The 20,885-nt window shown below is 46.9% G+C and overlaps 1 long non-coding RNA gene across 1 annotated transcript; it reads right to left on the minus strand.

Moving 5' to 3' along the window:
• Positions 1–2,821: 2,821 nt before the first annotated feature.
• Positions 2,822–19,979, minus strand: LOC134935594 (uncharacterized). Its single transcript, XR_010180277.1, has 5 exons — positions 19,737–19,979; positions 11,501–11,562; positions 8,172–8,272; positions 7,488–7,535; positions 2,822–2,966 (listed from the first exon to the last, which is right to left on the minus strand). It is a non-coding gene; the product is annotated as an uncharacterized LOC134935594 (long non-coding RNA).
• Between the last annotated feature and the right edge of the window lie 906 nt (positions 19,980–20,885).

The raw sequence follows: 20,885 nt of genomic DNA on the forward strand, positions 1-20,885 counted from the left end.
CCCCGACATGGAATCCTCCGGCGTGGCCAAACCGACGTCTTCCTCCTCGAACTCTGCCATCTCCTCTTCCCCGAGCTCCCCTGATGCTGTCGACTGTTCGGACTGGGAGTCCTCCAGTGTGGAAACTTCGAAATACTCCCATCGCTCACGTCCACCTCAACCTCTCCGCGATCACCTGAAAAAGAAGACAAAGTACGGGACCCGGAAAACCACTCCCGGGGCCTGCCTAGCACTCCGGGGCAAAGACATCCCCACCTCGCGTCCGCGCTCCGTCCGTACTGGACAGTATCCCAAAAGCGCCGCCCCCAGGAGACGGAAAGCGCACGCTATTTGCTGAGCCGCTGACCCCGGCTGCGTACCGGACGCCCTCGCTTCTGCGTGCGCGACCGGGGATGCGGCTGCGGCCAATGGGCCCAATGCCGCCACCACCGTCGACAGAGCAGACGCCAACTCTCTGGAAGTCTCCTGACTTCCCCAAAAGTTGCGGCCGGCACCAGCGGGAGCCCCACGCAGATGCCGGCGCACCTCTCCTGGCACGTCGGCCGGCAGGCGCCGATAAGGGACCCAACGGCCAATGCCCCGCCTGGCCTGCTGGTGATCCGCTGGCCCCCTTGACCACAATTGGCGCGGCCCCCCGCCAATCATCTATCCTATCCTGTGCCTGCTGGCCCTCACTATCGCTGCTGTGCCTGCCACCGGCCCCCCTGCGCGTGCCCTCCCCCCGCAGGCCGGAGCTCTCTCTGTCTGCAGGGAAGGCACCTCTGTGGGGCTCAATGCTGCCACGCCCTATCCTGGGGCGACCCCCCCCCCGCCGCCGCTCTCCGCCGGCTGTAAGGGAGGCAGCAGGGGAGACGTAGAAACTGGCTAGTGATGGGTAGTTCATGAAAGATTAGTTCAAAATCAACTAATCTTCAAAGTGAAATAGTTTATTCAGTTCACAGCTTTGGCAAAGATTAGTTGATCAGGAAGGAGGAGTCAGACACAGACAGAATAGAGCCAGCAGCTGCATTAGGAAGGAGGAGTCAGACACAGACAGAATAGAGCCAAGCAGCTGCATTAGGCTTCTCACTGTCTCACTCACTTCACTGGATTTTCACTCCCTGAATCTGATGCTGTAAAATGAAAGTTAAAAGTACAACACAGCCCAGCAATACAGATCTAATAACAAAATAGTATCTGCACTGCCTAGCCCAAGTCTATGTGTGTCTGTGAGTGAGCATGTGTTTCATGCTGCTCACCTTTCTGTGATATAATCACTGTCCTATTAGTCCAGATGTCCAAACACTTGCTGCTGCTTCTGGTACTACTTACTTCTGATATATCAAGGCAAAAGGGGGGCACAGTGGCTGTGTAATAAACCTGCACAATTAATGTGGCAAGAAACAATTTCTGCAATGCAGCACTCACCCACAAGGCAAATCACCACTAGAAGCAGGTAGAAGGGACTAAGTGTATTTGGCAAACACACACTCACAAATAATGTGGGAATAATCCTGCACTGCAGCACTCACCAACTCAAGGCAAATCACCACAAGAGAGAGCTTAAAATGGCCTCACCTTCCCTATATATATCAAACCCTCCCCTTCAAAAAAGGCTGTACTTTCCTCACAGCTAGGTCCACCCCTCACCAGATGTTTAACTCTTTCCTCTCCTATGCAGTCAATTCTCTCTCCTTCTCTAACTACCACCGGAATGTTACCCTCAAAATACCCTACAGCTGGATACCAAACACCACCTTGTAACCTTGTTCTGTCCCCTCCTATCCTGTAAAGGTGAATCCCTTTGTTCTGTTATCATTTTAAACAGCTATTTCTTTCTGATGTGGTGCAGGGGGCTATGTGTACAATGTGCACTATTTGGGTTAAATATGCTATGTTCTAATAACACGCTACACGCTCACAAACTCCGCCGTAAATACCCATATCATGCGCATGATCGCCAGAGCGATCTTACGCAAATTGCGGATATGTGCACGAACGGAGGACTGGGTGCACGAGCAGCGGGCATGTGCATGGGGTTAGTACATGGGGCATGTATTACAATATTTTTCGACTTTGACACAGGGGCATGTCTACCAATGTTTACATGTCATCATTCTTCCTTCTTATCATATACCCCACAACTGTTCTGTCATGGGTGGGACAGTCACGCTTTTCAGGGACTGTCCCGCCATCCCACCAACACACACATCAGAGTCCTGCGAGGGAGAACATTTGGGGGCAGCACTCTAACAGTGTTACTCTACACAGCATGTAGACAGCATCTATACAGTGCGGGGGAGAGTCTAAGGTCAGTCCTGCATCTCCATGACTACCGGGTATGACCCCAGAGTGATAGAAATGAGGCGGGACATGAGGACACACCCCTTACCACAAGGTCATGGCCCTTTTTGGCCCCGATCATTAACTCCCAAATGTTGGCAGGGATGTCATCACAATGTCCCCCTCTAATCTCGCACATATCATCTTATCCTACCCCAGCCCCCCACCTCACTTACCTATGAGCATATTATGCCACACAGTTGTGCATTCAGGATGGTGTGTTTTATATAGTAAATGTACATGCAATTCGCTGTCCTCAGCTTCTCCAGAGGTAGCGATATATAAAGCATGAAATGAAGTGGGGGGTGTTGTGCTACATCTTGTGAGTCACTTTCAGTTCATAGGAAGCCTGGGCACCTGTAATACTGCTGGTAAGCACAGGGATAGCGTCCCACATTAGGGTGTGCCTGGACACACCCTGGACTGTTCTCATGCCTATGATACAGTACATGCAGTAATAAAGTAGAAACACAAATGCCAGTGAATAATTTTTGTTTTCATTTTATTAAGCAATCTAACAGAAACATAAAATATAAAATATTTCATGAATTTACAATGTAAGAGAGACTAATTTCTGGTATCATCTAGCCGGACCTCTGCATTCTGGGGAGCTAGTGTTTATCCTTCTTTTTCTTTTTTCCTCCCTATAGATTGTACAGAAAGACTGTCAGTATTAGGATGGCGACCAATAAAAAAATCTTTCAAATAAATAAATAAATAAAATAAACACCTTGTAATAAAAAACATCATTGCTCATTTGCTGAAGCTGGAAACACACTATCAGATTGCATGTCCCAATCCGATGGAGCGATTATACCAATGATCGATACATGACACATGCACAGGACCCATTCTGTACGTGCGCGAACAGTTCCTCCGATGTAGGAAGCAGATCGGCCTCAGACTCTCAGTGATTTTGGGGGATGGAAGAGGCCAGGGATCCCTGTCGTTGGACGGAGATTTCCTGGCCTATGCGACAGGTGGCTCGTACGTTCCCATGGGTGCAGCAAGCTGCCCGATGGTAAGCCAGTGATCTGATGGCTGCGTCCTAGGTCATGACTACTTGTAATAGACGCCTCCTGCTGCATTACCGTACAGCGCTATCACAGCTGCTTCCAAGGAAGTGATAGCAACTCCAACCACATCTGAAGCAGGCCCAGAGTGTACTTACTTACAAATTATGTAAAAGGTCTAATAAATGAATGGACAATTTAGTTGCTCCGCCTCCTCAGCCGTTCCACTCTTCCTGTCCTCTTCTCCTCCCATCCCGTTACACTTACCTATACTTGCTTACTTTCATAATCTCCCTATCCTGCCCCCTTCTCTAGGAAGCCTGTTCCTGGTGCCTTTCTCTCCCCTCACTATGGCGAGTGCAGGCACATCACACCTAATGTGCAAGGCACATGCAGTGGGAGCTGGGGCACCTCATTTCCTTTATGTGTGATGTGCACATACCACACATGCAATTAGGTCATCGCGCACATTTGTGTGATTATCTGTTTAAGATCATGCTACAAGTTTTGTAATAATAGATATGAAATATATTTGCCACCCGAGCTAGAAGTAATAGACACTGTGGCCCTGATGTTGAGACAAATGCAAGTTGCCCATTATTCCTGTATCTCCCTCCATATGCAGAGTTACACGCGTGTTTGCAGTACGTCTGCCTCCTATCTGTATGCTTAGTTTGATTCTCTTCATCATGACCCAGCTGCACTTGTACCAGCTTGTACTTGGTGCATCTGAAAACAGGCTTATTTACACTGGATTGAGTATGAAATCCCGGCAGATGGCCAGCACATCCCAGTACGTATTTTCTCCCTATCCCTAACCCAGCCCTCTCACAGCCTAACCCTGACCCCCCTTCCCACAGCTTAAACGCTACCTTTCCCCTCCTGCAGCCTAACCCTAATTATTTCCACCCAGCAGCCTAACCCTAATTGACCCATCCGCTGCAGCCTAACCTTAACCTACCTCAGCCCCATAACCTAACCTCAACCCTTCCCCTAGTGCCTCACCGCAGCCCCAAATCCTGTAATTACCTCCGGGCAGGGACGGATTTAGACTTGTGGGGGCCCCTACCAAAAAAATTACTCTTAGGAAATGGTCACCCATACAGATCTGCAGTAGCCATCTCAGGGACTCTTGGGCAAACACAGCACTCCCGGCAGATGATGAGGTCACTTAAGAAGGTCTAGATTACCAGCTAGGGTTGATTGGGTGAGGGGGTTTCCAGCTGGGCTGTGGGACATTCGGCTGCCGGGAGGTGGTACGTTGTGCTTCCAGGCTTACTGCTGATCTTGATGCAGCAACAACAGCGTATGCACAGTTGCTCACTGCACTGTGCGATTAGTTGGAGCCTTCCGCTGGTGCACTGATGCGGGTAGGTGGGCTTTCTCGGAACTCAGCTGGTTGGTAGCAGTGCCTCTGGCATTAACCACTCCTGGTCCTAGTGCCCACCGGTTGTAGCAGGGAAGTAACAGAAACACATATACTTGTGTGTCTCTTAAAATAAGAAAGGAAATAAATAACAGAGCAGACATTTTTCTCTTTTTTATTGTTCACATCTTTCTATCTTTGAGCACATTTCTATCATACTTTGAATTGGTTTTAACTCTATTTTTCGCTATTGTATCAAGATCCGCAAGACGGCAATTTTAAAAGCATTAATAAAAGTGAATTTTTATACTGAGTGCACCTTATAGATACAACCCCCTTTTTTCTTTTGTGTATTGTTGAGCAACACAGAGCTTAGCAGCTATAGTCAGAGGTCTTCAGGACCTGGAGAGGCAGTGAGCCAACAAGTGAGCAATGTTTGCGCCCGTGTGGTACCCCGGGGTGACCACCCTGTCTACCCCTTATAATCCGGCCCTGCATCTGGGATGTGTCCGGATTCTGGCCGTTGGGATCCCGCTGTTGGTCTCCTGACTGCTGGTATTTTGACCGCATCCCTTTACACTTATGTCTAACTCTGCATTGACCACCATCCAGGCTACACACCCTCATTGACAGAGGGGGTTAATATGCAGTCTTTTTGTGTGCTCCCTCTTGCCGATGCATTCTCTGGGATATCCATGCAGAATGCAGATCGCCGGGAACTTGGCACCTGCTGTGTTTCCAGGTGATTCCTCTATTGTGCATCTGCAGATCTTTGGGAAAATGGTATCTGCGCAATTTTCTCAAAGACACTGCATGCAGACTTGGTGGAAAGATAAGTACTTTAGTCTATGGGCTCAGGGTGTGCAGTGTGGGCCCCCTGGACTCAGCAGCCTGTGTGCACCATTATAGATATGCCTGTCAATCAGGCAGAGGCGTTTGCATTACTGAGATGCGATCACATTTCCTGGGTTGCGCACGCTCAGAAGAGGTCCTGCGTGTGCGCACAGCCCCAAAAATCAGAAAACTGCAACTGGATCGCACTTGCTTGAATAATGTTCATAGGCCGGAGTGTAACAATTGTGTCTGGTAAGACAGCAGCAACATCTGGTGGTTCTAGTGAACAGCGGTTTGGTTTTTCTTTTTTTTTCTAGGTTCGCTGAGCTGGTCGTAAAAATGAAATGTGGTCAACTTGCCAAATCTAGGAGATATACCTCCTTGCTAAAGTTTTAGTATAAAAAGAGTGGGCTTAGACACAGTCAGCCAATCAGATGCAGACCAGTTGTCACCATTATCAATTACATTTTATACCAGCATTTAAGCACCCTCAAGTAATCCGCCTCCAAACAGGCACGTGTCCACTTAGTGGTCGGAATAGGAATGATTTGCATGACCATGCCTGTACTGTACTTTTGCCACCCACCAGCCTTTGTGCAAGGAGTTGCCAGCATGACAATTTTTTTGTGCACATACATGTGCAGTAGAAATAACTGCAAGTCACAGTAAAAAAGGGCGCAACATGCGTCTGACTCTACATGACTATAACGTATGCAACACGGATCAGAAATTACCAACCTAATGGCCATGCCCAACACTTTAATCATCTATTTCATATTTTACTCAGGAACTACACCTGTTGTATGGGGGTATCCGTTTGGCAGGTCGACCCTACTTAGGTTGACAGTCACTAGGTCGACCACTATTGGTCGACATTGACATGGTCGACATGGACAGATTTTCGACACATGAAATGGTCGACATAGCTTTTTTACAAAAAAATTTAGATTGTTAACTTTGTCATACTTTACCATCCACATGGACTACGGTTGGAAATAGTAACCTGCCCGCAGCTGCAAGGGGACGCGGTACACTAATTGGAGTTCCTGGTCATGTTACGGAAAAAGTGACACCAAAAACAGTTAAAAATTCCATGTCGACCTTTTCATGCGTCGACCATGTCATGCGTCGACTTATTGTCCATGTCAACTTAACATGGTCGACCATTCATACCAGAACCCTGTATAGGACAGCATCTACTTTCAATATTCTATGTATCCCTCATTTACTGAAATACTTATTTTATTTTAGTCATACTTACCGACAATCTGGCTGCCCCGTCCAGGAGGAGGCAGCCAGGTCGGAGCAGCAGGGGAGTAGCGAGGTGGAGGATGATGTTTAGGGGCGGGATTGGGGCGTGGCCACATGATCATATCATCATGGCCCCACCCCCTATCTAGCAATGCCGATAATATTGGCAATGCAAGGCAGGAGGCGGGGACGGGATGATGCGAATCGCGTCATCTGACCCCCAGACCACCCATTTTGACCTATGCCGCTGGGGGTTTGTTAGGCTATGCAGGGGTGGGGCGCTTGACCGGGAGACTTTCCCACTCTTACGGGGGGCTGGGAGTGCGATTTTCGGGAGCCTCCCGGCCATTCCATGAGAGTAGGCAAGTATGATTTTAGTAGATACCTGTTTAAGTAAAACATGGATTAAATTGGACGTAGACAACAGTTTGAGTGGGAAGCTTCTACAGCCATGAGGGTATTATCAGATATACAGTATCGGGTGATGTCAGTCTTGAGAAGTTTCCTTCTACTGTACCTCACTTATCTTACAATGATTCCCCTCTCACTCATAGGATTTAAAGGTGAACTATTACAAATTATAATTTGCGCCTAATCGTGAGCGTGTTTACTAATGCCGGCAGTCCTTTTGTGCATTTTTCCCCCCAAAATGATTCTTAAACAGGCATGAAACATTATCACTGTTTGCTGTATTGTCTTACATCAGAGTCGCTGTCAGAACTGGAACTGCTGCATGAATTATCTCCATCCTGGGGAGGAAAAAACAAATACAATAGTGGCCAAATAAATACAGGCTATAGAGCAGACTATAATTTTCAGCTTTACAATGGCTGAATTGTACAGTATATATATCTTCAAGCAACGCTGGCATTTAAAACCCTTTATTCTGCGGGGAGAAATTCTATCGTTATATGTATCGTGGAGCAGTAAACATTATTCTTAATTTTGTTGCAGTCTCCTAGGTAACACAAATCTCTTCATATTGCTGGATTAAAACACAGGGGACAGGAACAGAATTTCTACCAAGTATCAGCACATGGGTATAGAGAATGTATTTATCAACAATCACATCAATGGACTATGAAAGTAAAGCTGCTACATATTAACTTTGTGCGGCACTGACATGCGTGGCGGACTAGCCCTGTGCTGGGCATCCCCCCGCATGTCAGTGTGAATGATCGTAGCTGTGCTAAATTTAGCACAGCTACGATCATCTCGGAATGAGGGCCCCATGCCGAAATCATCACACGAAGGGTGCTAGTTCGGATCACGTTGCCGGCGTTTAAATGCCGCAGCAACGTCATATAGCACCCTTCGCGGGTAATAGGATCGACCCCATATTTGTACGTGTTGAGATGAAAATATATAGGCACAATTGAAAATACCTTTTTCTCTTTCTTCTTCTTCTTGTCTTTTTTGTCATTTTTGTCATCTTCTTTCTTCTCCTTATGCTTGTCTTTATCCTTGTCATCATCTTTCCCAAAAACTGAAATATTGTATATCAGCAGCTTGTTAACATCAAATTCACCGAACATCTATTTACTTTATATAAGGTTCATAAACAGGTCCTGCCCTCATTGCTGAAAAACAAAAGAAAGATTTGATCCCAACAAAATATTTGTGCACAGTGGGACTGTGTTGTATTATTCTACATTGGATGTCACCGCGACTGTTTGCTCAGACAAAAGCCCACCCACGTCTGTAGTCACTGGGACTTTATTAAACATGGTGCAATAACCCCCAGCAGCAACCAGTCAGTGGTGGAAATACTGCTGTTTTACGATATGCAGCGGCTACAATGTACAAAAGTAAGGTGGGTGAAACATGTTCACAACAGTGGTGGGTTTGTCGCTGCCTGGGAATCACAGAGTAAACTTAATGATGCTGAAATAGGTCTTCACTGTGTGTCTACAGTTCCCCACACATTTACTTAGAAGAAAGAGGGACTGTAACATTGGGCCTCACACTAAACTTTGCTGCAAAACCCAGGGATGTACTATTCCGCTTCTGCAATCAGAAAATAGCTTTTGCTGATTTAGGGGGTTATTCAGGTGGGATTGCAGATTCTGCTAAAAAGCAACATCTGCAATCCTTTCTTTCGCATAGCTGAATGCCTTGCCCAGCAGCTGTGGATGACCCCCTACTCAGCTGCGAAGGCAGACGGCGCATCTCCATTTTTTCCATTGGTGCTGCTGCGTGTGACGTCACGCAGCCATCCTGAAAATGCCACCGACCCACCCCCATATTCCCCGCACCTCCCTCGCAACAGTCTGTCGCCGCCCCCACCAGCATCTACCTGCCAATCAGGTAGAGTTGTTGCAGCCAATGTGATACGATCGCATTGGCTGGGCCATGCACGCGCAGGACAGGACCTGAACGTAAGCATTAGAGCAGAGAATGAGGAAATTGCGGTAATACAACCTGAATAACACTTTTAGTGCAAGGTAGATAATGGAAGCTAATGTCTGATTGCTATGGGTGACTATGGATGTCACCTGCGTAACTGTCACTTAGATGTTTGGGCTTGGGAGGTCTACTATGGTTCCTGTTCACTGTTTCTTTCTACTGTGGCAGGGAACTGAACAGTCAGCTACTCACAGTCACACAGCAAGATCAGCGCTACTTCTAATTAAGTATTCCTACTGTTGAGAGTCTGCTATTGTCCCTCCAACTGACTGTGATTAGAGGCTACTGGGCACCGTGTGACCACTGCTGTTGCCTGGGACCAAGGGCCTAATTCAGACCTGGATGCACACAGGCTATTTTTTGCACTGCTGCGACCAGGTAATCACGGCCCACAGGGGAGAGGGGATTCGCTGTGCAGGGCTGCAAACGCACAGCTCAGGACTTACCCGCTGCAATGAACCAGGACAGAGCTGATGTCAGGATCCCTCCCTGGAAACGGCCGGGCACGCCTGCGTTCGCAAGGACACTCCCTGAAAGCGGTCAGTTTACGCCCCCGAACGGCCTCTTCCTGTCAATCTTCTAGTGATCATTTTCTTCGTTAGATCCGTCGCTCCCTGGCGATGTCCGTTGCCAAGGAGCGACGCGCCTGCGCATTGCGACCAACGCGCAGGCGCACTTCAGACCTGATCGCACCGCTGCGAAAAGCGGCAGAGTGCGATCAGGACTGAATGACCCCCCAAGAGTAGAGGGGTTCTTTGCAGCGGGAATTGATAGGTAGGGATAGGACATTGATGGCTAAGCATCAATGTTGCCAACAACACAAGTCCATCAATGTCATTAAAAAAACAACAGCTACTAAACATGGATGTTTTGGCCTTTGAAATACCTATGATTTTGGATGAAACATTGGCTTCTGTTAACAAGTATATGAAATGGATAACAAAAATGAAATGGGGAAAACTAAAAAGCAACATAAGCATAAAATTTCAACCAACGGAAAAAAAAAGCAACACACAAAAAACATTGAGCCCTAATCATTGATCTTTAAAGGAAAAAATAAAAATAAATTGATGTTCAATTCCCATCCTAGTCGAGAATTGTTAGTGATACAAGAACTGCAGTGTACCGAGGGTATTGGGGGAAGGGAGTGATAAAAATAAACTATGAATTGTGTGTGTGTGCGCGTGCGTGCGTGTGTGTGGGCAGGGGGGGGAGGTTAGGTGGCGGCGCCTCTCATCAGTACTGGAGAATCGCCATAATAATGTCTGTATTGAAGAGGGGGGTTCCCCAGAATAAGAACAAAAGTAATTAGAAAAGGCTCAGTAATGTACTGGAGTCTCCTGGACTACGCTGGATTGTGAACACCAGGTTGGGGATCAGCATTGATATAAACACATTGTGGTTTTCTTTACAATAATCAGAGAACTTTGCGCAGTAATTTTTTTCTGTTTTTAAATTATGACTGGTGATTATTTTATGTACTGCATGATGGTATATACCCTGCCTGCCACAGCATGGCGTGCTAACTTGTTTCTGTACTGCTGGGACTCCAGCTGGCCAAGTATTTACCTTCATGTACTGGGTTCACAGTAGTTTCTACTTCCACTCATTTATGCTACTATGTACTTTTAAAATATTAGGTCATTTACTTTCTTATCTTGCCTATCCTTTGTGGCAGATAAATGCATTTTAGTTAATTTGTCTTTTGACAATAGCCTATGGAATTATTGTACTGACTGTACTATGGGCCTTATCCCAATTTGTACACAAAAGCCTATGCAGATTACATTTTTCTGCCTGCGGACATGCGAAACACGCAAGAGAAGCAGCCACCCAATAAAGAACAGCTGCCCCCCCAGAGCCATCACGAGGCCCTCAACAACTGCGCACACGTATTGCAGAAACAAAGAACATCAACTACCCGAGTGAGTCTATGGCCATGCAGACTGGCCACAGGAGCAACGACGCTGCTGCCATGTTTTCTTGGTGTGTGATCACAGCTGTGGGCAGAAATACACACATGCCGCGCCCCCCCTCCCGAACAGCCCTTTCCTGTCAATCACATTGCTATTAAATCCTAACTGCAAGCGACAACGCAAAAAAAAATCAGTACCTGCGCAGTGTGATTGATATAATGTCATATAATAATAATAATAAATCATTAATTTCTGTCAGCAAACAAGAGATTGCACATTGCAGAGCTGTAAGTACCTATGTGGCGCACTGGCACTATCTCTAAGTGTCATTTACATCCAGCTCAGCCCACAGTGTTCACCTACAGTAGGTAATATTTTTTAAGTGTACTTACATTTCATTACAGAAGACATTCTTATTTTGTGAAGTTTTTAGTATGAAAGTCCTGTTTCACACCTGGAACAAAACCAAATGACGTTATAACATATTGTGCTTTACAACAATGGTGCTTTTATTATAGGTGATTAGCAACAAAGTAGCCTTATGTTATGAGTCCCAAGGTCAGGGCCTGAGAATGATCAGAGGCTACTGTGAGAAGTGGGGGTGTGGTCAGTGATGTGTGGCTGTGGGCATGTGGGCGTGTACACAACCAACACCATCAGCCCCAATGTCTCCCTAAATATGTAACTAGATAAGTAGTATAGTTTTGAGAGAAAAAATAAGAATTTACTTACCGATAATTCTATTTCTCGGAGTCCGTAGTGGATGCTGGGGTTCCTGAAAGGACCATGGGGAATAGCGGCTCCGCAGGAGACAGGGCACAAAAAGTAAAGCTTTAGGATCAGGTGGTGTGCACTGGCTCCTCCCCCTATGACCCTCCTCCAAGCCTCAGTTAGGATACTGTGCCCGGACGAGCGTACACAATAAGGAAGGATTTTGAATCCCGGGTAAGACTCATACCAGCCACACCAATCACACTGTACAACCTGTGATCTGAACCCAGTTAACAGTATGATAACAGCGGAGCCTCTGAAAAGATGGCTCACAACAATAATAACCCGATTTTTGTAACTATGTACAAGTATTGCAGATAATCCGCACTTGGGATGGGCGCCCAGCATCCACTACGGACTCCGAGAAATAGAATTATCGGTAAGTAAATTCTTATTTTCTCTATCGTCCTAGTGGATGCTGGGGTTCCTGAAAGGACCATGGGGATAATACCAAAGCTCCCAAACGGGCGGGAGAGTGCGGATGACTCTGCAGCACCGAATGAGAGAACTCCAGGTCCTCCTTAGCCAGGGTATCAAATTTGTAGGATTTTACCAACGTGTTTGCCCCTGACTAAATAGCCGCTCGGCAAAGTTGTAAAGCCGAGACCCCTCGGGCAGCCGCCCAAGATAAGCCCACCTTCCTTGTGGAATGGGCATTTACATATTTTGGCTGTGGCAGGCCTGCCACAGAATGTGCAAACTGAATTGCATTACACATCCAACTAGCAATAGTCTGCTTAGAAGCAAGAGCACCCAGTTTGTTGGGTGCATACAGGATAACAGCAAGTCAGTTTTCCTGACTCCAGCCGTCCTGGAACCTATATTTACAGGGCCCTGACAACATCTAGCAACCTGGAGTCCTCCAAGTCCCTAGTAGGCGCAAGGCACCAAAATAAGCTGGTTCAGGTGAAACACTGACACCACCTTAGGGAGAGAACTGGGGACGAGTCCGCAGCTCTGCCCTGTCCAAATGGACAACCAGATATGGGCTTTTTTGAGAAAAAAAAAAAACCCACCAATTTGACACTCGCCTGGTCCAGGCCAGGGCCAAGAGCATGGTCACTTTTCATGTGAGATGCTTCAAATCCACAGATTTGACTGGTTTTAAACCAATGTGATTTGAGGAATCCCAGAACTACGTTGAGATCCCACAGTGCCACTGGAGGCACAAAAGGGGGTTGTATATGCAATACTCCCTTGACAAACTTCTGGACTCCAGGAACTGAAGCCACTTCTTTCTGGAAGAAAATCGACAGGGCCGAAATTTGAACCTTAATGGACCCCAATTTGAGGCCCATAGACACTCCTGTTTGCAGGAAATGCAGGAATCGACCGAGTTGAAATTTCTTCGTGGGGCCTTTCTGGCCTCACACCACGCAACATATTTTTGCCACATGTGGTGATAATGTTGTGCGGTCACCTCCTTTCTGGCTTTGACCAGGGTAGGAATGACCTCTTCCGGAATGCCTTTTTCCCTTAGGATCCGGCGTTCCACCGCCATGCCGTCAAACGCAGCTGCGGTAAGTCTTGGAACAGACATGGTACTTGCTGAAACAAGTTCCTTCTTAGCGGCAGAGGCCATAAGTCCTCTGTGAGCATCTCTTGAAGTTCCGGGTACCAAGTCCTTCTTGGCCAATCCGGAGCCATGAGTATAGTTCTTACTCCTCTACGTCTTATAAGTCTCAGTACCTTAGGTATGAGAAGCAGAGGATGGAACACATACACCGACTGGTACATCCATGGTGTTACCAGAACGTCCACAGCTATTGCCTGAGGGTCTCTTAACCTGGCGCAATACCTGTCCCGTTTTTTTTTTTTTTTTTTTTTCAGACGGGACGCCATCATGTCCACCTTTGGTATTTCCCAACGGTTTACAATCATGTGGAAAACTTCCCGATGAAGTTTCCACTCTGCCGGGTGGAGGTCGTGCCTGCTGAGGAAGTCTGCTTCCCAGTTTCCATTCCCGGAATGAAACACTGCTGACAGTGCTATCACATGATTTTCCGCCCAGCGAAAAGTCCTTGCAGTTTTTGCCATTGCCCTCCTGCTTCTTGTGCCGCCCTGTCTATTTACGTGGGCGACTGCCGTGATGTTTTTCCCACTGGATCAATACCAGCTGACCTTGAAGCAGAGGTCTTGCTAAGCTTAGAGTATTATAAATTTACCCTTAGCTCCAGTATATTTATGTGGAGAAAAGTCTCCAGACTTGATCACACTCCCTGGAAATTTTTTCCTTGTGTGACTGCTCCCCAGCCTCTCGGGCTGGCCTCCGTGGTCACCAGCATCCAATCCTGAATGCCGAATCTGCGGCCCTCTAGAAGATGAGCACTCTGTAACCACCACAGGAGAGACACCCTTGTCCTTGGATATAGGGTTATCCGCTGATGCATCTGAAGATGCGATCCGGACCATTTGTCCAGCAGATCCCACTGAAAAATTCTTGCGTGAAATCTGCCGAATGGAATTGCTTCGTAGGAAGTCACCATCTTTACCAGGACCCTTGTGCAATGATGCACTGATTTTAGGAGGTTCCTGACTAGCTCGGATAACTCCCTGGCTTTCTCTTCCGGGAGAAACACCTTTTTCTGGACTGTGTCCAGAATCATCCCTAGGCACAGCAGACTTGTCGTCGGGATCAGCTGCGATTTTGGAATATTTAGAATCCACCCGTGCTGTTGTAGCAGTATCCGAGATAGTGCTACTCCGACCTCCAACTGTTCCCTGGACTTTGCCCTTATCAGGGGATCGTCCAAGTAAGGGATAATTAAGACGCCTTTTCTTCGAAGAAGAGTCATCATTTCGGCCATTACCTTGGTAAAGACCCGGGGTGCCGTGGACAATCCAAACGGCAGCGTCTGAAACTGATAGTGACAGTTCTGTACCACGAACCTGAGGTACCCTTAGTGAGAAGGGCAAATTTGGGACATGGAGGTAAGCATCCCTGATGTCTCGGGACACCATATAGTCCCCTTCTTCCTGGTTCGTTATCACTGCTCTGAGTGACTCCATCTTTATTTGAACCTTTGTAAGTGTTCAAATTTTTTTAGATTTAGAATAGGTCTCACCTAGCCTTCTGGCTTCAGTACCACAATATAATGTGGAATAATACCCCTTTTCTTGTTGTAGGAGGGGTAATTTGATTATCACCTGCTGGGAATACAGCTTGTGAATTGTTTCCCATACTGCCTCCTTGTCGGAGGGAGACCTTGGTAAACCAGACTTCAGGAGCCTGCGAAGGGGAAACGTCTCGACATTCCAATCTGTACCCCTGGGATACTACATGTAGGATCCAGGGGTCCTGTACGGTCCCAGCGTCATGCTGAGAGCTTGGCAGAAGCGGTGGAACGCTTCTGTTCCTGGGAATGGGCTGCCTGCTGCAGTCTTCTTCCCTTTCCTCTATCCCTGGGCAGATATGACTCTTATAGGGACGAAAGGACTGAGGCTGAAAAGACGGTGTCTTTTTCTGCAGAGATGTGACTTAGGGTAAAAACGGTGGATTTTCCAGCAGTTGCCGTGGCCACCAGGTCCGATGGACCGACCCCAAATAACTCCTCTTCCTTTATACGGCAATACACCTTTGTGCCGTTTGGAATCTGCATCACCTGACCACTGTCGTGTCCATAAACATCTTCTGGCAGATATGGACATCGCACTTACTCTTGATGCCAGAGTGCAAATATCCCTCTGTGCATCTCGCATATATAGAAAATGCATCCTTTAAATGCTCTATAGTCAATAAAATACTGTCCATGTCAAGGGTATCAATATTTTTAGTCAGGGAATCCGACCAAGCCACCCCAGCTCTGCACATCCAGGCTGAGGCGATCGCTGGTCGCAGTATAACACCAGTATGTGTGTATATACTTTTTATGATATTTTCCAGCCTCCTGTCAGCTGGCTCCTTGAGGACGGCCCTATCTATAGACGGTACCGCCACTTGTTTTGATAAGCGTGTGAGCGCCTTATCCACCCTAAGGGGTGTTTCCCAACGCGCCCTAACTTCTGGCGGGAAAGGGTATACCGCCAATAATTTTCTATCGGGGGAAACCCACGCATCATCACACACTTCATTTAATTTATCTGATTCAGGAAAAACTACGGTAGTTTTTTCACATCCCACATAATACCCTCTTTTGTGGTACTTGTAGTATCAGAAATATGTAACACCTCCTTCATTGCCCTTAACGTGTGGCCCTAATAAGGAATACGTTTGTTTATTCACCGTCGACACTGGATTCAGTGTCCCTGTCTGTGTCTGTGTCGACCGACTAAAGTAAACGGGCGTTTTAAAACCCCTGACGGTGTTTCAGAGACGTCTGGACCGGTACTAATTGTTTGTCGGCCGTCTCATGTCGTCAACCGTCCTTGCAGCGTGTTGACATTATCACGTAATTCCCTAAATAAGCCATCCATTCCGGTGTCGACTCCCTAGAGAGTGACATCACCATTACAGGCAATTGCTCCGCCTCCTCACCAACATCGTCCTCATACATGTCGACACACACGTACCGACACACAGCACACACACAGGGAATGCTCTGATAGAGGACAGGACCCACTAGCCCTTTGGAGAGACAGAGGGAGAGTTTGCCAGCACACACCATAAACGCTATAATTATATAGGGACAACCTTATATAAGTGTTTTCCCTTATAGCATCTTTTATATATTTCTAACGCCAAATTTGTGCCCCCCCTCTCTGTTTTAACCCTGTTTCTGTAGTGCAGTGCAGGGGAGAGCCTGGGAGCCTTCCCTCCAGCCTTTCTGTGAGGGAATATGGCGCTGTGTGCTGAGGAGATAGGCCCCGCCCCTTTTTCGGCGGCCTCGTCTCCCGCTCTTAACGGATTCTGGCAGGGGTTAAATATCTCCATATAGCCCCCGGAGGCTATATGTGAGGTATTTTTAGCCAAAAATAGGTTTTCATTGCCTCCCAGGGCGCCCCCCTTCCAGCGCCCTGCACCCTCAGTGACTGCCGTGTGAAGTGTGCTGAGAGCAATGGCGCACAGCTGCAGTGCTGTGCGCTACCTTAAGAAGACTGAGGAGTCTTCATGCCGCCGATTCTGGACCTTCTTCTTGTTTCAGCATCTGCAAGGGGGCCGGCGGCGAGGCTCCGGTGACCATCCAGGCTGTACCTGTGATCGTCCCTCTGGAGCTAATGTCCAGTAGCCAAAGAAGCCAATCCATCCTGCACGCAGGTGAGTTCACTTCTTCTCCCCTAAGTCCCTCGTTGCAGTGATCCTGTTGCCAGCAGGACTCACTGTAAAATAAAAAACCTAAGCTAAACTTTTCTAAGCAGCTCTTTAGGAGAGCCACCTAGATTGCACCCTTCTCGGCCGGGCACAAAAATCTAACTGAGGCTTGGAGGAGGGTCATAGGGGGAGGAGCCAGTGCACACCACCTGATCCTAAAGCTTTACTTTTTGTGCCCTGTCTCCTGCGGAGCCGCTATTCCCCATGGTCCTTTCAGGAACCCCAGCATCCACTAGGACGATAGAGAAATAGAAATGCTGTCATGATGATGGGCCCATTTTATATGGAGGCCTGGTCTGTGGTCCTATCCACCACAATGCTAACCTGGCTTCGTCCTAATGTAGAAGAAATGGTCATGTGAATGCTCCCCAAAGTGATCATCCTCAGCGATCAGACTGATTGGATGGGACTTTATCAGAGTACAGAAATGTTGACATCATCAGTCAATGTACTCTCAGTGGCTGTCACATAACAATCCCGCACACCCAATCACCAGATTTGTCCATTTTGCCCACCGGGCCGGACTCTTGAAGATTGGACCAATAAACCTGGTTACAATGTGCATGAGCATCTCTAGGTGCTAATATAGTAAGTTACAGGAGCGTTCCAGGTTACCATTTGTTGGGTTGGTATCATGTGACAAGTGGTTGGGAGACCGTCTGTCACCATACTGACAGCGGGATCCTGGCATTTAGATGCCCGGCAGGGAAGGGGGGTGGGGGGGCAGCACAACGAAGCCCCTTGCAGGCACTCTGCGCTCGCCATGCTGTGGGCTCGGGTTATATTCCCACTCTATGGGTGTCGTGGACACCCACGAGTGGGAATAGACCCTGTTAGTCGCCACGCCGACTGCCGGTATTGTGAGGGGGGCGGGATGTAGCCGCCGGTCGCATAACTACATTCCCATTTGTCCAAAACTGTGCATAACACTGAGGGGATTTTATCTATATGACAAATTCGACAGCATTTGGCACCCTGCCATCAGCAGTGCACCTCATTCAATATAAGATATATATAGGGAGCAATGAGTTACTGAATGAGTGCAAGGTTTCATTTATGTCCATTAAACACTCACTCACCATAGAAGGGGCACCCACTGGGTAGCACTAGACAATGCTCTACCATGTGTACATGAAAAGTGGAAATGGTCTTATGGTAGCGGAAAACGTGATGTAGTTATGTGGTCACAATACCTCCCCCTACATCCCGCCCCTTCACAATCCCAACAGTGCCGGCCAACAGGGACTATTCTCACTCATGTGTGGCCACGACACCCATAGAGTGGGAGTAGAACCCGTAGCTGCCGGGATACCAGCGTCGGTATGCTGACCGGCGGTCTTGCATACCACACCCCGGAAAACTATAATAGATTCCCTCCTGGGATACATGCAGGATACATACGATATCCCGGCGCTTGGAATGCCAGCTGTCAAAACGCAGACAGTGGCATCCCGGTGATTAAAATCCTGACACTTACTAATTATTACTTATCCCTAACCTCCCAACCCACCTTCCCCACAGCCTGACCTAACCCTTGATGGTATTCCAACTGCGGGGATCCTTACTGCATCCCTTACTTACATGATGGTGCAGTAACGTTTCTATATCTCTCAAAATTATTTTGAAGGTTGCAGTCAAACTCTTGCTACCCCTGCACGAATCTAATGGGAATGTTCCAAAATTCTTCCATTTTGGCAATGAATAAACAGAATCACTATGGAAATAGGAGAGGAGGTGGAGTGTAAAGACACTTGGATACCGCTGTATTGCAGAGCAGGGGGGAATGGATGACGAGTTAATGCGCCCATCATCCACACACACACTGGGCCAGCTCTGAGAAAGACTGGGCGCTGTCGAGCAGCTCCCGGAGTGCTTGGCAAGTACCCAGCATCACAAAAATGAGGGAGTAGATCTCCGGTGCAGCATTCTGGTACTGGCCTCGTCCCCTTGCCACTAAGCCATGCCCCCTAATTTCATAAGCACCTTTGTCCCAACCAGCGCTGAATGAAAGTTATCAGATATGTATCAGAGGCAGAACCTGGAGCAGTAGGTAAGCTCGAGAGGACCTGGGAATCCAATACAAAACATAGGGTTAAAAGGAGGGGGATGTATCAGTGAGGCCTGGCAATGCCAAGCTGTCAGGGATGGAAGTGTGCAGGAACTGGCAGTGCCCGTAAGTCAGGGTTTGCAGAGCGCATACATGACAGCACAATGCAGGATATACAAATGGGAGGCACACACAATTCAGGACATACTTTTATGGAGTGGACATACTGCACAATATAGAACTTACTGCTGCGGAGGAGGCGGTCAACACAAAGCATAACATAAAAAGTGAATGCAGAGCGCTTGTTATTTTGTAGCTAATGGGTGTAGTATGTAATTAAATTATGATACTATGTTTAAAAAGTAATAAAGTGTATGTTTTATATAGTGCAATACCTAAAAGGAAAAAACAAAACAAAAAAAACATTAATTGAAATGAATACAGCCCTTTGGCTACAATTGGTGCGGTCTTCCGGTGTCAAAGGGTTCCATAATTATGCCATATCAGAAGGTGTGCTTTTGGTTAGAGTTCACTATGTGCTAACTCTCCCTATACTACAAACCTTTCCCCTAGTTTTGCTGCACTCTGCCTTCTTCCTCTGGCTGGTCCCCCCGCTCTGGCCACAGCTCCTACAGTATGTGCTGTGTAGCGCGATGTATGAGTAAGAGTCCTGGTCTTGTTGTGGCTTGTGTGCGCTGTGCAGCGCGGTCTGGGAGTTGCAATCCCGGTCACCTGAATGTCCGTTAGCAGCGCTTCCAGCGCGATTCGGGCTACAAGCCCTTTCTCAAGGATTGCACAGATTTGATTCTCTCTTTTTATTTAGAAAACTTTATTAATTCTCAATAAAATCACGGAAGTCTGTTCCAGGATGTTAAAACAATAAAATTAAAAAAAGGGGAGGTTAGCACATGGCTAAGCCATTTTCAGGTATTGCGCTCTACTGCAAGGTTATGTGAAATTCAATTTATGTGTGTATCAAAATATATGTACGTATGGGATATTAATGTTAAATACTTAATTGAACAACCAAAATTATATAAATATACTTGTTGCAATTATGGGAATGGAATCCCTGTTTCCTGATGTTCTTTTTATTTCAGATAGACATTTAGCTCGATGTCTACATTTAATCCTAATGGTTGTAGGAGTTTTTAGTCAAAATATCCGTTACATTTCCGTCTTTTTTAGTGAGTCAGAGACACTCTTTCCTCTCCAGTGTGACTGTATTTTTAATACCAAAATGTTTTTATTCCTGTTTGGAAACACTGTGTGTTTGTAATCATTTTTCTATGTTGAATATATGTTCCATTATTTGTGTTTTTAGCTTCTTTTTTGTCTGACCTACGTACTGTAAGTTGCGTGGGCATTCCAATAAATAAATTACTCCCTCGGTGTCACATTTGATGGAGTTATTTATTCTGTATCGTGTTGTTGTGGTTCGTGATGTAACTTCCTTTACTGGTTGGGTTGATGCGTTTCCCATCAATTTGCAAGCTATGCAGTTGAGTCTGTAAATGATCCTGGGTTTCTCCGGAAGTAACTGTTGTAGCTGTGCATCCAATTGAAGTATGTGCCAATTTTTTGTAAGATTGCTTCAAAAAACAAAAACGATGTTGACTGTTGTATTGGATAATGAAAGCCATTTGAAATTTGCTTGTTTCCGGTTTTTGCTTATAATGAATTAATTCCTTCCTTTTCATACTTGTTGTTT

This window comes from Pseudophryne corroboree, chromosome 6, assembly GCF_028390025.1.
Source record: "Pseudophryne corroboree isolate aPseCor3 chromosome 6, aPseCor3.hap2, whole genome shotgun sequence".
NCBI lineage: Eukaryota > Metazoa > Chordata > Amphibia > Anura > Myobatrachidae > Pseudophryne > Pseudophryne corroboree.